The following is a 14611-nucleotide window of genomic DNA, read 5'->3' as shown; positions in this document are numbered from 1 at the left end:
GAGGAAGAGGTGATTATAGGCCAGTCACCCCGGGAGAAAAACAATTAATCATGAAAGACCTAGGGAAATTACAAACACGAAGCGCAAATACTAAATTTTGGACTGACCTAGATATGGCATGGCTTGGGCACAGTCTCCACTTGAGGGACATATATCAGCTGGTATGGGCGGCTTGTCCAGTAGATAGGTGGTGATTAGTGGCCGAAAACCCAGGTGCAGGTAACAACGCCGTGACCGATTACAGACACGGCAGATGGACACAACAAAGCACATTAAATACCACACGGGAAGAAATGGATCCTGCCTTCCAACTATTTAAGACAGAAATACAACGAGTGCTAGGAGAGGCCCCCACTAATTGGAGTAAAATTACATCATGTAAACAACAAAAGGGCGAGGATGCTTCAGAATTTGGGGAACGATTGTTCGCCATCTATGGGGAGTCCTCCAGCCAGCCAAATGCGGTAAGGACAGACCCAGCCTTTGTCCAAGCGTTTAAAGACGGGTTGTCTCCCGCCCATCAGGCAATACTAAAGATGGGAGTAGTCACAGCCAGGGACTACGACCCACTAATAGAGTGGGCCTGTGGAGTCGATGGCTTAAAAGCTAAAGAAAAAGAGGAGAAGCAAATGAAGCAGGAAAGAGTAGGTGTGGTAAAGCAGTCTGGAGGGACTGGTACAAAGAAGGGAGCCTACCATAACAGTGGCAAGCTGGGACACTTTATTAAGGAATGTAAAGCCGGGAAGACGGAGAAGAAATGTAATTACTGTGGCAGGAAGGGCCATTTGGAAGCCACCTGTTACAGTAAGAACGGGAAACCTGAGGTGCAGATAGGTATGACTCAGGAAGAATTGAAAGGATGGCAGGAATACAAGAAGAGCAAGTGACATCCAGCGGCTCCCATAAAAAGAAATAAGGATAAAAACGGGGGGAGAATTTATGTGTCTGCACTAGTAGGGGGCCGACAGTGTGAGATGCGAGTGGACACTGGAGCAGCAATATCCGTGACCAACCTCCCCCTACCAACCACACCAAAAATGATACATGTGACCGGGATTGGCGGGGAAAGGACACCCGCCTTTTTAAGTACTACACAATTAGTCGAAATAGATAAACTCTACATCCCCATGAGATTCTATGTATGTAAAAATAATGAAGGTACAATAATGGGGAATGATTTAATGAAGGAATACAAAGTGTTAATAGACTGTGGAAAGGGAAAGTTAACATGGCCAAATATAAATGGCAGGACTGCTGACGTCGGCTGCCTCACTAATAATACCGGCAAAATTGGGATAGCCACAATAATAAAGCAAGACTGGCAATTAGACACGAACGGGTATGGAGACCTCTGCGCATCCATACCCGGGGTCTGGGCTGAAACCAAGCTAGACACAGGTAGGGTCAATATTGATCCTATCGTAGTACCTGGACCAGAACACAAGCCGCACCGCCAGTACCCTATAAAACTGGAAGCAAAAAAGGTGGTGGTTGATATTGTTATGGGATTAGTGGAACAAGGTATACTCAGAGAAACGACCAGCACCATTATTTCCCCAACGTGGCCAGTAGGAAAGCCAGATGGCAGTTTTAGACTTACTATAGATTATACAGGCCTAAACAAAGTAACCCCAAAACTACATCCGATAGTCGCTAGTCCCTCGACAATATTAAACGGGTTAGCCCCCGAGCATAAAATCTTTACAGTCTTAGACATTGCTAATGGATTTTGGGCCTTACCCTTAGACCCAGAATCCCAGGAGAAATTTGCGTTTACCGTAGGAGATAAACAATATACGTGGACCCGGCTCCCACAAGGGTTTCACAACAGCCCAACTATCTTTCACCGGGCTATGAGCAACATCCTTAAGGGAGTGGGACTCCCAACAGGGAGCACCACCCTCCAGTATGTGGACGATATACTTATAGCGTCCGACACAGTGGAAGGACATAGGGAAGCTCTTTATGCTGTCCTGAAGGCATTAAAGGAAGCGGGACTGAAGGTTAGCCCCAAAAAGGCCCAGATCATGAAATCGCAGGTCCTGTATCTAGGACACCTCATTTCACAGGGAATGAAGGAAATGCCCGTAGATAGGAAAAAGGCAGTACAAGGAATGCCGAGACCTGTAACAGTGAGGGGAGTAAGAAAGGTTCTGGGACTCTTTAATTACAGCCAAAACTTTATTCCGGGATTCGCTAAAACAGCAGAACCCATACAACGATTGGTGAAGGGAGGCAAGCCTGCCCTGGAACTCATAGAGTGGGGTCCTGAGCAGGAACAAGCCTATACCCAACTCAAAAAGGAATTAATATCCGCCCCAGGACTGGGATTGCCGGATATGTGCAAGCCCTTCCACATACATTGCGATAATGGGGACGGATTCTATACCGCCATAGTAACCCAGGAGCACGGAGATAAACGTAGACCCGTGGCATACTACTCAACCGCAGAAGTGCCAGTAGTATCGGGGCTCTCACGTTGTATAGCCGCCTTAGATTGTGCCGCCTGAGCCGTAAAGATTAGTGAGCCCGTTGTGATGACAAGAGACGTCATCCTCCACACAAAGCATACCCTGGTAGAGATGCTAAACACTGGAAAATTAAGATCAGTCTCACATTTGAGATGAGCAAAATGGGAGGCCGTCCCCCTCCCTCCAACTAAAGCAGTGACCGTTGTCAGGAATACAGGAGAAAACCCGGCAGAAGGAGTACTAGGAACAGGGGTCTCCCACAATTGTGGAGACATAGACACTGACCTGGACGGAGGTAAGATAAAGGACACCCCACTAGCAGAGGCTGAAGAAACACTTTACATAGATGGATCCCGGAAGTACATAGACGGACAGCCCCGTACGGGATGGGCAGTGGTAAATAGCCAAATGAAAACCGTGCGATCAGGGAGGTTCGAGGGAGGCCTGTCAGCACAAGTGGCCGAACAAGTAGCATTAACAGTGGCGTTAGAAGAGTCCGAGAATAAAATTGTAAACATATATATGGACAGCCGATATGCGTTCGGAGTAGTCCACGATTACATGACCGCATGGGGCAGAAGGGGATTTATATCCACCGGGGGTAACCCCATAAAACATCAGGAAAGAATTGAAGCCCTCCTGGAAGCCAGTAATAAGCCCCAGCAGGTAGCAGTAATAAAAAATTAAAGCACACCAGAGGGAGCCAGACAGAAGCAGTCCAGACTGGGCAAATAATAAGGGAAACCACGCAGCAGACAGAGCTGCGCAGGCAGCCCTGGAACAGGAGGAAGTACAGGCTAAGAAAAAAGGCAACCAAGCAGCAGACAGAGCCGTGCAGGCAGCTCTGGAACAGGAAGAAGTTAGTGACGCACCAGTAGCTAGCGTAGATAGTCCAGGAAACGAGATAAGTATCGCAGAATTACATGAGGACACAACAGACGCTGAGACACGTACCTGGGAAGGGCAAGGAGCCATCCAAGGGCACGACAAGGTATGGCGCCGGAACGATAAAGTAATGGCCCCCGAGTGTATTCAGAAAACCCTCCTAGAACTCCACCATGGGATGTTTCACTCAGGAAGAGAAGCGATGGCACAGACCACAGGTGAGGAGTGGTGGTGGAACGGTATGGGGAGGGATATTGCGAAATATTGCCAACGATGTCTTACGTGCGCACAGTACAACCCGGGCAGATATATTAAATTAAATTGGGACACCAACCCAGACCTCGGGGCCCATGGGAACATCTCCAAATTGATTTCACAGGACCTCTACCCCCATCTTGTGGTAAAACGTATTGTCTGGTAATCATCGACCAATTTACTCGGTGGGTAGAGGCCTTCCCAACACGAAATTGTACTGCACTGACGGTTGCAAGGATTCTGGCTGAGGAGGTAATCCCGCGGTGGGGAATGCCTCTACAGATAGATTCTGATCAAGGAACCCACTTCACTGGAAGCGTGGCAAAAACCATATGCCAACTGATGGGAATTAAACAGAAATTCCATATCCCCTACCATCCCCAGAGTTCGGGAATGGTAGAACGAATGAACCGGACCCTTAAGAATGCATTAGCCAAGGCAATGCAGGAATCGGGAAAAACTTGGGTCGAAGTATTACCCATTATTTTGATGAAACTCCGAGCCACCAGGAACCGAACAACTGGCCTAACCCCTTATGAATTAATGACGGGACGAGCGATGCAATTACCCAAAGGCATCATAACAGGTGGGGTTGATGTAGGCCCATTAAAAGATAAATTAAGACGATACATGTTGGAACTAAGCACTCAGTTAAAGGAGATGCGTAAAGAAGTTCGAGGCCACCAAAAGGAGCGAGATGAGGAGCTAAGGCTCAATACACTCCCCGCGGTACCCACTGCGGGAACAAAGGTTATGGTAAAGGTTTTGCCTGCACAACCAGGTTTCGCTCCAAAATGGAGCGGGCCTTATGAAGTCATAATTAGTGGAGACACCTGTGCCTGTCTGGACATAAGGGGAAAGGGGGTATGGAAACACTGGACTCAACTAAAAGTTTATGGGAAAAGACCAGACTCAGGCGAACCCAAAAAGGGTGAGCCTAGTGGGATACAATGAACAAAAGGAGGGTGTGCGTAGAAAATTACTAATGATAGACCCTTGTACTATTTTACAGGTCAACATCGGCTGATAAATGTATGATTCGTTGATCTGTTTGCCTGTGTGGGCGTTTGTTTTGTGGCTTATTGCATCATTTGTGCTTGTGTGCTTCTACTTAAACGTGTTAATACAAGAGTGTTATCGAAAAGGCCAACAAAAGATTAAAATAACACCGGAACAACAGTATTTGATAAAGGATGAAGATGGAGACCGTAATATGTTTAGTTGCGATAACATGCATTGTTACGGTTAAGACAGTGACGGGCCTAGAAGATAACTTGTTTTTCAAAACCCACATGCACTTACATGGTAACCGAACCGTGTGTTACCCAATAGCCCAGTCAGTAGAGGCCCTGTTTGTGGCCACCCCGGGTTAGAACCCCCTCCAACTATATACCGTCGACACCTCAGACCAGCCCTGTGAAGGACAGACGGGCGGATATAAAAGGAGCATCCAGGGAAGATGTGTAGAACTAATAAACTCCACAAATCCCGTTTGTAGGGGGAGGCAGGGAAAGAATGGGATCAAGTGTTCAAATAAGGAAGATTATCCCCTATGTTTTACGGGGAAGGGATGGGGATGCGCATACGCCCTGGTCCCCGAACACGCCACCTGCGTTCAGACGCAGTGTGCCCGTCAGTACTGTCAAGTACAGAACGGCCAATTAATCAGTACCTGTAACGAACAGAGATGCCTAAACGTCACCGCGGGAAGGCAATTTATCTGTGGTCAGTGCAATGGGACCCATGTTAGCTCAGAAACATGGACATACCCGTTTGATGCTTACCAATTGGTAGGATCGGGCTCAGAATCAACGGAACCGAGCAATTGGTGGTACAAGCAGTTCACGAGTGTTAGCAACACCAACGTAAAATTTTATAGGGCTAGGAAGGGATTCATGTTCCTCCTCAACAGCACCTTCAGGACAGCAACACCAACCCTCCCGATCCTCTTTGCAGTAGGAACTATAGGACCACTCACTGTTCCATGCCCCCAAAAGGGGCATATCCGGAGAAAGATATTAACACGGGCCATCGGTTAGGAGTTCTGTGCTGATTGGGAGGATCCTGTTACGCTGGGATCATCACTCAGCTACGGGTTCATTAGGGATCTATCTTTGGGGGAAAATGCGGGGGTAATTAGTGCCAAAAATAGGAACTATATTATCTGTGGATTAACCATTTTGGGAAACAGCACATCGAAGGGATTAGACGCCATCAACTGGGAGCTGGCTGAATTAAGATTGTACACGCAGCAAACCCGTTATGCAGTAGACTATCAATTGGCCCAAAAAGGGGGAGTATGTACAATTGTGGGGGATAAATGTATAACCCATGTAAAGGATGAGTCTTACAATATCACGGAAGCCATTGATGAGATACACAAACAGCTTGACGAATTCAGACAAGGCCCCAAAAGGGGGAGTAGCTGGCTTGACTGGCTACTAGGAGGAACCTGGGGATCCTATTTAATGCATGGACTCATTATTCTTGTTGTAATAATAATTACTTGTTGCTTGATACTCGGATGTTTTAATATCTGCTTTAAAGTCATGATGGCTCGAGTAATACCTATTGCCAGCATAATCACCGAAGAAGAATATCTGATGGGAACCCCCGAAGATGAAGAAGAGGAAGAAGACTCCGAAGCACAGGAACTAAGATCCTGGGGTCTGAGCACCTAGGCACCTAAAAGCACGGGTGGCCGAAGAGCCACATGGACATGTGTACATGCAGAACACCACCAGCGTGACAGCTGTTTGAAAGGCTGCATCCAAAGATACATCTCCACCGTGGGTGATCATCTGAAGTCAGGTGTGATTCAGGATCAAAAGGAGGGATTGTTCAAGATAATTTTGGAGCAAAGACTCTTGCAAAGACTGTCGGGATACTTGACATTAAAACTGGCTAACACTGGGCCTTGAGCTCGCACGTACTCTGGGATGAGGTAGTGCCAGCTGCATTTTTGTTATTGTACTTTTGTGGTTATCTTGCAAGGACAGACAGTCTGGTAAATTGTTTTACTTCTGCTTATCATGTCTCGCGGTCAAAAGTCCCAAGAAGTTTTAGCCCTGTTGCACATTGCTTAGAATAGCCCCCCGTTATAGATATCACGGGGTATCACTGTGATTATGTAATCAATTGCCCAACTGTTTTGACTCCTGTATAAAGGTAGGAGCATTTAGAGTGTAAAACGAGAAGTCCGGTGGTTGCACAAGGGTGCATAGCAGCTTCTCCCGGAGCTCTTTAATAAAGGTGTATGCTCACATTTCAATTCTAAACCACAGTCGTATGAGTCTTATTACTCTATCAAGCTGAAGTTGGGTATACGTCGACCTTGTATATCACTTGGTCTGTTCAGGCTCCAATTCAGCGATAACACGAGTTTACTTTCATAATCTATCTTCCCTTTCTTAATTAATCTTTTAGTTATTCTTTGCTGGCATTTAAATGCTTCCCAATCTTCTATCCTCCCACTAGATTTGGCTACTTTATATGCCCTTGTTTTCAGTTGGATACATCCTTTATTACTTTACTTAGCCATGGATGGCTGTCTTTACTTTTACGCCCCTTTTTCCTCAGTGGAATATATTTTTCTTGAAAGTTGTGAAATATCTCCTTGAATGTACACCAGTGCTCATGTACCATCTTACACCTTAATCTATTTTCCCAGTCTACTTTACTCAAACCTGCTCTCATACCTTCATACTGTAGTCTTCTGTATTTAAGCTTAGTATGCTGGTTTGAGATACAACTCTCTCACCCTGCAACTGAATTTGGAATTCAACCATGTTATGGTCACTCATTCCAAGGGGGTCCTTTACTAGGACATTTTTTATTAATCCTGTCTCATTACACAGGACCAGATCTAAGATTGCCTGCCCCCTAGTTGGTTCAGTAACATACTGCTCAAGGAACCCATCCCTAATGCACTCTATGAACTCTTCCTCAAGGCTACCCTGCCCAATTTGATTTGTCCAGTCAATATGAAAGTTAAAATCCCCCATGATTAAAGCTGTTCCCTTATTACAAGCCCCAACTATTTCCTGATTTATACTCCGACCAATAGAGTTGCAACTGTTAGGAGGCCTATAGACTACACCCACTAGTGACTTTTTCCCCTTATTATCCCTTATCTCCACCCAAACTGTTTCACTATCCTGATCCTTTGACCCAATATAATTTCTCACTATTGCAGAGATTCCATCCTTTATTAACATAGCCACCCCAACTCCCTTTCCTTCCTGTCTGTCCTTCCTAATTGTCAAATGCCCCTGGATGTTTCGTTCCCAGTCATGGTCACCTTGCAGCCATGTTTTTGTAATGGCCACCAGATCATACCCATGTGTAGTTATTTGTACCGTCAATTCGTCTATTTTGTTACGAATGCTGCGTGCATTCAGATAAAGAACTTTTAAATATGTTCTGTGACAATTTATTCCTGCTTTTACCCCCTTTGCTACTTTAACTTTATCTTTATACATTCTGTCCCTTCCTGACACGCTCTGGTTTTTAATTCCCCCACTGCTACCTTGCTCTATTGCCTTCGCCGCTGATATTTTTATTTTTCACTCTCTTGAAACCTCCCCCCCACTAATTAGTTTAAAGCCCTCTCTACAGCCCTAGTTATTCGATTCTCCAGGTTTCTAGTCCCAGCACTGGCCAAGTGAAGTCCGTCCCAACGGAACAGCTCTCTCCTGTCCCAGTACTGGTGCCAGTGTCCCCAGAAGCAAAACCCATTTCTCCCACACCAGTCTTTGAGCCACACATTTAACTCTCTGATTTTATTTACCCTAGCCAAATTTGCTCGTGGCTCAGGTAGTAATCCAGAGATTATTACCCTTGTGGTTCTGCTTTTTAATTTGGCCCCTAGCTGCTCATACTTCCTCAACAGAACCTCTTTCCTAGTCCTATCTATGTCGTTGGTACCAACATGGACCACGACAACTGGATCCTCCCCCTCCCACTCAAAGTTTCTCTCCAGCCCAGATGAGATGTCCTTAACCCTGGCACCGGGCAGGCAACACAGCCTTCGGGACTCTCGCTCTCGGCTGCAAAGAACCCTATCTATCACCCTAATGATACTATCCCCTACCATTACAACATTTCTTTTTACTCCCCCCACTTGAATGGCCCCTTGTTCCACGATGCTGTGGCCAGGTTGCTCATCCTCTCTGCAGTCCCTGTCCCCGTGCTCACAGGGAGCAAGAGCCTCGAACCTGTTGGACGAGAGCAAGGGCTGTGGCTCCTCCAACACTACCTCCTGGATCCCCATACCTGCCTCACTCATAGTCACACCCTCTTGTCCCTGACCACGGACTACATCTGAATTAGTTAATCTAATTGGTGTGACTACTTCCTGGAATGCAGAGTCCAGGTAAATCTCCCGCTCCCTGATGTGTCGCTGTTTGAAGCTCGGACTCCAGCTCATCAACACGGAGCCGGAGTTCCTCGAGCAGCCAACACTTACTGCAAATGTGATCACTGTGAACATCAATGGTGTCCACCAGCTCCCACATTGTACAGACCGCCTAGCAGTGGAAGGAAACTATGTAAGCAAAACTATAAAAAGTGAAAAATGCATATCCTGGTCATGGGAGATTTTAACTACACCAAGTGATCTGTCAAGAAGAGGTAGGGAAAGGGGAAAAGGGAATGGAGTATTTACAGTATGTTCAGGACTACTTTCTTACTGAGTACATAAGAAGCCCAACCAGAGAGCAATCACTGACGGATCTCTCATCGGTAATGAACCAGAGCAGTTAGAGAAGTAAGCTTAGGTGAAAATCTACATTATCAATCACAACATAATAATGATTGAGGTAGGCAGGAGTAGTAATAAGATTGTGAAAAAGTTGATTTTGAGGTGATGACAATGGAATTAGGGAAGATAAACATGGAACTGAAGAGACAGACAAAGATAGAACGGCAATGGGAAATATTTAAAAAGGTGATCAGTAGATTTCAGGAGAATTATATTCCACTACAAAACAAGAACAAACTAGCCAATAATAAAACACCAGGGCTGAATAAAGAGATGAGGGTAAAATGGATACTGAAGAAAAATGCTGAGTACAGTGAAAATAAAGTAGAGGATGACAAAAGGTAATTGGAAGAGGCTGGGAAAGAATAAGAAAAACAATTAGGAAGGTGAAAAGGAACTGCAAAATTAAATTATCAAGGAATATCAAAAGAAATAGTAAAGTATTGTACAGGCACATAAATAATAGGAAATTCAGGATAGGGACAGAGCCACTAAAGGATCACCAGATAAACCAACAGGTAATGACAGCAAAATGGCAGAAATATTTAATACAAAAGCCTGACCTGCTGAGTATTTGCAATGCCTGACTGGCTGAGTATTTCCAGCATTTTTTGTTTCTGTTTCAGAAATATTGGATAGTTACTTTGCCTCAGTTTTTACTAGGTAGATGAAAAAGGTGAACATGACATTGGAAGAAGGGATGACAAGAGAGATCAAGATATATAAAATAGAAAGGGTGAAATAATTAATAAACAAGCAAAAGTTAGAGAATAAAACCCCAATACTAAAAGAAGCAAGGGAGAGAGGGAGCAGAGGCACCATTATATATACTCGGGAATAGTTAGTGTAATTTCCAAATTTACAGATGACACCAAATTCTGGTGTATAGTTAATACTGAGAAGCACTGTGACGAAATGCAAGATGTTAATAAACTGACAGGTTGGCGTGTAAATGGCATTAATTTCAATATAGATAGATGAGAGATGCTGCAATTTTGGTAGGAGGAATAAGGAAACATACTCCTTGTAAAGTTAGTGTCTAAATGGGGTAGAGGAGCAAAGTGATCCAGAGGGACAGATGCACTAATCATTAAAAGCAGGTTAACCAGGCCATGAAAATGCAGACAAAGCACTGGGGTTCATTTCTAGAATGATAGACATGCAAAGCAGTGAAGGTATTTTAAACATGTATAGAACCTTGGTTAGACCACACATGGAGTTCTAAAAGCTTTCCCACCACCAAGGTTAAGCTGACTGGCCTCTAATTGCCAGGTTTATCCTTCCCTCCTTGTTTGAACCAGGGTGCAAAATTTGCAATCGTCCAGTCCTTTCGCACCACCCCTGTAATCTAAGGAGGATTGGAAGATTGTGGCCAGCACCAACGCAATTTCTACCGTTACTCCCCACAGTAACCTCGGGTGCATCCCATCCGGACCAGGTGAACTATTCACTTTAATTACCGCCAGCCTGTCTGGAACCTCCTCTTTATCTATTTTATCTCATCCAGTATACCAGCAATCTACTTGTTTACCATAACTTTGACAAATCCTTGTCCTTGGTTAACGCCGATGCAATGTACTCATTTAGTACCTCAGCCATGCCTTCTGCCTCCACCAGTAGTTTTCCATTTTGGTCCCTAATCGGCCCCACTGCTCCTCTGACGACCCTTTTTCTGTTAATATGCCTAAAGAAGACCTTTTGGATTACCGTTATGTAATTATGTGGTGAATTCTGAAAAGACATGGTACAGCACTCGAAACAATCTTCAGCAATGGGCTGGGTGTCAAAGGGTCAAAACTCCGACCTTTCACCCCTACCGATCTGAAGGTCTTGTGTAAAATGAATGTGGGGATTTCAAACACAGTCCTTACCAACGGAGAAGGTCATAGACTTAGGTATCAGTGGGGAAATTCAAAAACAGAACATGTCAGGAAGGGACAGAAGGTATGGAGTAAAAGGTAAAGTAGTAAAAGGGGAAATAACAGGAACTAAGTGTCACAAAACATATTTGAAAGTTCTTTCTCTGACTGCACGTAGCATTCGTAACAAAATGAATGAGTTAACGGCACAAATAACAACATATGGGTATGATCTTGTGGCCATTACAGAAACATGGCTGCAGGGTGACCATGACTGGGAATTAAACATACCAGGTTATTTAACAATCAGGAAGGACAGGCAGGAAGGGAGGGGAGGTGGGGTGGCTATGTTAATAAAGGAAGGAATCACTATAATACAGAGAAATGATATTGGGTCAAAGGAGCAGGATAGTGAAACAGTTTGGGTGGAGATAAGGAATAATAAGGGGAAAAAAACATTAGTGGGCGTACTCTATCGGCCTCCAAACAGTTGCAGCTCTGTTGGACGGAGTATTAATCAGGAAATAGTTGAGGCTTGTAATAAGGGAACAGCTATAATTATGGGGGATTTTAACTATCATATTAACTGGACATATCAAATTGGGCTGAGCAGCCTTGAGGATGAGTTCATTGAGTGTATTAGGGATGGGTTTCTTGAGCAGAATGTAATTGAACCGACCAGGGGGCAAGCAACCTTAGATTTGGTCCTGTGTAATGAGACAGGATTAATTAAAAATGTCCTAGTAAAGGATCCCCTTGGAATGAGTGACCATAACACGGTTGAATTCCATATTCAAGTAGAGTGTGAGAAGGTTGGATCTCAAACAAGCGTGCTGAGCTTGAATAAAGGAGACTATGAAGGAATGAGAGCAGAATTGATTAGAGTGGACTGGGAAAATAGATTAAAGGGTAAGACAGTACATGATCAGTGGTGTACATTTAAGGAGTTATTTTACAACTTCCAAAAAAAAAATATTCCACTGAGGAAAAAAGGGTGTAAAAGAAAAGATAGCCATCCGTGGCTAAGTAAAGTAATTAAGGATAGTATCTGACTAAAAACAAGGGCATATAAGGTAGCCAAATCTAGTGGGAGGATAGAAGTTTGGGAAGTCTTTAAAAGATGGCAAAAAATAACTAAAAGATTGATTAAGAAAGGGAAGATAGATTATGAAATTAAATTAGCAAAAAATATAAAAATGGATAGCAAAAGTTTCTATAGTTATATAAAAAGAAAAAGGGTGGCTAAAGTAAATGTTGGTCCCTCAGAGGATGAGACTGGGAAATTAATGGTGGGAAACATGGAGATGACAAAAACGCTGAACAAATATTTTGTATCAGTCTTTACGGTAGAGGACACTAAGAATATCCCAACACTGGACAAACAGGGGGCTCTAGGGGGAGAGGAGCTAAATACGATTAAAATCACTAAGGAAGTGGTACTTGGTAAAATAATGGGACTTAAGCCGGATAAATCCCCTGGACCTGATGGCTTACATCCTTGGGTCTTGAGGGAAGTGGCGGTAGGGATTGTGGATGCATTGGTAATAATTTTCCAAAACTCCCTGAACTCAGCAAAGGTCCTGGCAGATTGGAAAACTGCTAATGTAACACCCTTATTTAAAAAGGGTAGTAGGCAGAAGGCTGGAAACTACAGGCCTGTTAGCCTAACATCTGTGGTTGGTAAAATGTTAGAGTCCATTATTAAGGAGACAGTAACGGTGTTAGATCTGTGTGTTAATGGAGACACGGAATGCAGAAGTTGATTTAACAAGTGTTTACTGAACAAAGTCTGGAGGTGAACTAACAACACAAGACGCTACACAGGCTTATATACCCGAGTGGTCACTACTGGTACTACAGTATACAGGGGCTTCAAAAACATAGTTCCTCTTAAAGGTACATACACTACAATTCCTCCCCTACATAACATTTTAAGCAATCATTAAATAACTTTTTTACAAGAACAATAATATACACATTTGCTGAAGTTAATCAATTACAAATTCAGTCTCTCTGGAGGCTTCGTGACTCGGTATGGATAACGCCTCGGTGGTGCAGTAGGTTCTTTTGGCTAGGTCGATTCGGCTTCAATGCTAGTGTCGGGTTTGTCTGGTTCCAGTATCACCGGATCGGAGGTAGATACTATGGGTATCTCTGCTTCATCACTAGCCGTATAGAGTTGTGGTGTAGGTTGTCCTTTTTTGGATGACTCTATGATCTGGTCAGCATGGCACCTTATTATGCTTTCTCCAATGTCCACGGTATACATCAGCCATCCTAGTCGTGTGCAATAGTTCCAGGCTGCCATTTCTCGGTACGGTAGTCCCGGGCCAAAACTGGTTGACCTATCTGGAAGGTTCATTCATTCTAGCTTTGAAATTGCCGGTTCTCTACGTCCCTTCTGATGTTTGGCTTGACCAAATCCAGCTGGCATCTTAGTCTTCTATTGAAAAACATCATGGCAGGGGTTTGGTTTGTAACCACATGTGTTGCATTCCTGTACACAAACAAGAAGTTGTCTACCTTGTGTTGTAGGTTTATGTCTTCATTACCCATGGCCTTTATGGCCTTCTTGAAGGTCTGGACAAAGCTTTCAGCCAATCCATTGGTGGCGGGATGGTATGGGGCGGAAGTGTAGTGCTTAACCCCATTGTTTTTTAAGAACTTCCTGAATTCTTCGGGTACAAATTGCGATCCATTATCAGAACAGATCTGTTCAGGCAGCCCATTCCTGGCGAATATGGTCCTTAGTACTGTGATGGTTTTTTCCGTGGTGGTGGAGGACATCTTTATTACCTCCGGCCACTTGGAGTGTGCATCCACCGCGATTAAGAACATTGAGTCCATAAATGGACCAGCAAAGTCGATATGTACCCTTTGCCATGGAGATGAGGGCCACTCCCATGGATGTAGAGGGGCTTGTGGTGGGGCGTTTTGGACCTTCTGGCATCCAAGACAGCTCTTGGTCATTTCTTCGATGTCTCCTTCGATACCTGACCACCACACAAACGCTCTGCCTAAGTTCTTCATTTTCACTCCATCCAGATGCCCCTCGTGAAGCTCTTTTAGCACTCTATCCTTGAATTTGGGTGGAATCACCACTCTAGATCCACACATCAAGGTTCCTCGGCACACTGACAGCTGTTCTCTTCTTTGCGAGAATGCTGGCAACAATGGTTCGCCATATGTTGGCCATCCCTTCACCATTAAATCGTAGACTCATGAGAGAGCCGGGTCATTTCGCGTTTCCTTTTCAATGGTAGAATTTGTCACCGGTAGACATTCCACTATGGTCGAGTGGAATATCTCCACTGGGTCCACTGTAGGCACCTCTTCCACCATTGGCAACGGTAGGCGTGATAACCCATCAGCATTCCCAT

The 14611-nt window shown here is 44.5% G+C and overlaps 1 pseudogene; it reads left to right on the top strand.

Moving 5' to 3' along the window:
- The first annotated feature begins 3881 nt into the window (after positions 1-3881).
- On the top strand, positions 3882-6292 carry LOC147095254 (uncharacterized; annotated as a pseudogene).
- Positions 6293-14611: the final 8319 nt, after the last annotated feature.

Source organism: Somniosus microcephalus, unplaced genomic scaffold (assembly GCF_052327205.1).
Source record: "Somniosus microcephalus isolate GS21.2 unplaced genomic scaffold, FLI_Smic_1.0 unresolved_chr1, whole genome shotgun sequence".
Classification (NCBI taxonomy): domain Eukaryota; kingdom Metazoa; phylum Chordata; class Chondrichthyes; order Squaliformes; family Somniosidae; genus Somniosus; species Somniosus microcephalus.
The sequence above is the reverse complement of the archived record's forward strand: the minus strand, read 5'-3'. Positions and strand labels throughout refer to the sequence as shown.